Source organism: Lactuca serriola, chromosome 4 (genome assembly GCF_051521515.1).
Source record: "Lactuca serriola cultivar US96UC23 chromosome 4, Lser_US96UC23_V15, whole genome shotgun sequence".
NCBI lineage: Eukaryota > Viridiplantae > Streptophyta > Magnoliopsida > Asterales > Asteraceae > Lactuca > Lactuca serriola.
The window spans coordinates 185,214,391-185,218,328 of record NC_136411.1 but is presented as its reverse complement, the minus strand read 5'-3'; positions in this window follow the sequence as shown (position 1 = coordinate 185,218,328).

The window sequence follows — 3,938 nt, the reverse complement described above, 5'->3', positions numbered from 1 at the left end:
ACATACACAACTAGAAAGCTAAGTATACTCCCACTAGCCTTGACATACACACAGGACTCATATTCGCTTCTCAAAAATCTAAACTCTTTGACTTTCTCATCGAAACAAAGATTCCATCCGCGAGATGATTACTTCAATCCATAATTGGATTTCTCAAGCTTGCACACTCTATTAGGGTACTTTGCGTCTACAAAACCCTCTAGCTGACACATGTAAACATCTTTATCTAGCTTCCCATTAAGGAAAGCATTTTTAACATCCATCTTCCATATATCATAATCATGAAACGCAGCTACAACTAGCATGACCCTTATAGACTTGATCTTGGCTACTGGTGAGAAGGTATCATCATAGTCAACCCCCAGGGCTTGAGTAATGCCCTTCGCAACCAGTCATGCCTTGAATGTATGCACTTTCCCATCCATGTTGGTCTTCTTCTTAAAGATCCACTTGTACACAACCATATTACGACCCAATACATTGTCAACCAAGTTCCAAACTTGTCATACATGGACTAAATCTCTCTGTCCATCGCCTCTTTACATTTTGTAGACTTCAGGCCCGCCATGCCGTCTTTGTAGTTGTTAGGTTCATCCAAATTTATCAGTGTACTATGACTGATAAATGTATCACCTTCAGCAATTATATGGAAACCATACAACAGAGGTGGAACACTAACTCTACTAGAACTTCTTAGAGGTAAGGACTCGTCAACTGGTTCAATAGTAATCTCTTCCTCAGGTTGAGCACTAGTATTAGAGCTTCCTTTATCTCTTGACTCTTGAAGCACTTCAAGATCAATTTGCCTCCCACTGTCCTCTTGGCATATGAGTTCTCTTTTGCGGAAAACCCCTATCCTTGCTACAAAGACCACAATGTCACTAGGTCTGTAGAAAAGACATCCAAAAGATTTTTGTGGGTAGCCAATGAAAATACACTGCTCACTACGAGGTTCAATCTTGTCGTGAGTCTCTCGTCTTATGAAAACCTTGCAACCCCAAACCTTGATATGTGCCAACGAAGGAACCTTCCTTGTTCACATCTCGTGAGGTGTTTTGGCAACCTTCTTAGTTGGGAATAGATTAAGGATATGGGTGGCAGTCTCTAAGGCATACCACCCAAAATGAGATAGGTAACGAAGTTCGACTCATCATGGAACGAACCATGTCTAACAAGGTTCGATTGCGCCTCTCAGATACACCATTGAGCTGTGGTGTCCTAGGTGGTGTCAATTGTGAAACAATTCCACATTCCTTAAGATAGTCGTGGAACTTGATACTAAGATACTCACCACCCCTAACAGATCTGATCATCTTTATCTTCCTGTCCAATTGATTCTCTACTTCTTGTTTAAACTCTTTGAACTTTTCAAAGGTTTCCGAATTGTGCTTGATTAAGTAGATATACCCATATCTACTATAATCGTCGGTAAAAGTCACATATAAGTGGTTAGCATCCCTTGTGGTGGATCTGAAGGGCCACACACATCTGTGTGTATGAGATCCAACAATCCCTTACCTCTTTCACAAGTACCGCTGAAAGGTGATTTTGTCATCTTCCCAAGCAAACAAGATTTACACGTGTCATCTGACTTTAGGTTAAATGACTCAAAGACTCCATCCTTTTGGAGTTGGGCTATGCACTTCTTGTTGACATGTCCAAGACGACAATGCCACAAGCATGCCTTGTCTAAGCAATTAGATGAATCGATATGCAACACATTATTTCCTAAGTTGTGTACAACCATCACAGTTTCATATACACCATTACAAGGCAATGCTTCAAAATATAAAGTACCATTATAGAAAGCATTAATAGAACCAACTTCATTATTAAATGAGAAACACTTAACCCTAATCGTCATTTTATGTGAAACCCCAAATTTCACTTGGGTTTATTGTTGGGGCCTTTCTATTGGGCCTTGATGATTGGGTTATTGGTTGGCCATCCAAGAATAATCATATGGACTAGAATATTTAGATGAGCTTTAGGGTAAGGCCCCTATGTGAGGGTTTGGGCCCAATTTGGAAAATTAGGCCATAGATGGGCCATAATTGGGACTTAATAATTTTCAGATGTTGGGCCACTAGAAATGCCAAATGTTTGGACTGGATTAATGGTTGGTCCTTAGAATAAGACCATGTAAAGGTTTGGGCCCAATTTGGAAAATTGGGCCATATGTTGGGCTTTGATTCATAGTTTAACTTTTGGGCCTTTGGATTAGGCCTTGGGATTGAGTCATGCCAAGATGGGGTAATGTAGCCTGTTACTCCAAGAACTTATGGTTATGTGTTGGGACCCAATTATTAATTTGGTGATGTTTTGATATTAACAGATCGAGAGTCCGTCATCCAACAGCTAGGGTTGTGTCTGCAGGACTTCAGCAGTGTGAGGTGAGTTACCTACCAGTAGAATTAGGTCTAAGGCCACACTGCCTACCCGCTAGTAGGAGTTGTTTATTAGATAATTTTCTTTGTGATAACTGTCTGGTTAGCCATTATCTGATATGTTTTATATGTTAGCATGATATGATGTTATGTGATAGTGGTAGTAGGGGGAATAGTCCCCGGTTACCGGTCGATAGGGCCGAATGGGTAGTTTAGTACCCAGATATGCTAGACAAATTATGATATATGTGATATGATATTATGTGGTAGTAGTAGGGGTGAAATAGTCCCCAGTAGTCGGTTGAGATAAACCGACGGGTAAGTCAAGCACCCCAGAATGGCTTGACATGGGTAGGTCAGGCACCCCAGAATTGCCTGGCAGTATATTTATGTTATGTTATTATGTGGTAGTGGTAGGGGCGAAATAGTCCTCAGTAGTCGGTTGAGATAGACCGACGGGTAAGTCAAGCACCCCAGAATGGCTTGACCTGGGTAAGTCAAGCACCCCAGAATGGCTTGACATGGGTAGGTCAGGCACCCCAGAATTGTCTGGCAGTATGTGATTGTATGGTGTGTGGTATAATAGGGGAACTCACTAGGCTTCGTGATTACGGTTTTTAGTTTTGGTTTCAGGTACTTCGTTTTTAAAGGAAAGGAGTCGGCTCGATCGCAGCGCATCATACCATGTTTCCACACATGAGATCTTTGGGATTACACTCTGATATGGTTTTATGATACTATGTTTTGATTATTGATACTTTGGTTTTGACACGAGATATTATTATGAATGTTTTTATACTATTGGTTTTATGTAATAACCTAATTAAAAAGAAATTTTTTGTCTTGAATTTTAGGATGTTACAAGTTGGTATCAGAGCCTTGGTTTTAGGGATTCGGGTACATTCTCTGGTGTGTCTGGACTCAAACTAAGGACTTGGTATGAAAATTTTCAAAAGTAAAATCATATTATAAAAAGAAGTTTGAAAAGTGAAAAAGGAATTTGAAAAGAACAAGGTGTGTGATACGTGCAATCAGCTGAGCTCAACTAAGTTCTCCCCAAGATAGCATACATGTTATGTTATGATATGATACGATATGTGTATGAGAACTGCATGTTAGATTAGGGCTAATGATCTAGGAAGGATGCCTTATATGCCTACTATATGTGTGTGAGAACTGCATGCCATATTAGGGCTAAGGATCTAGGAAGATGCCTTATATGCCTGCTATATGTGCTTGATGAGCTGCATGATAGTACTGATCAGTCAGTGATAGGATAGCCTGTTTGGGTTATGCCTGATTGTATGAGCCTTTGAACTGCATATATAGATTCCTGATTAGAGGACATAACGATTTGATTGGATTATGATGGTTAGATTTTCCATTGTCTGAATGTTGTTTGCTTTGTGCTTTGTGAGACTCTTAGTGATGTGAGTTAGCTACTAAGAGAATATGCTAAGTCACATGTGACACAAGACGAATAATCTTAAAGTGATGGACTTGACCCTATTGCGCAGCTCTCGTTTGAGTCTAACCGTTCTAGGGATGCGT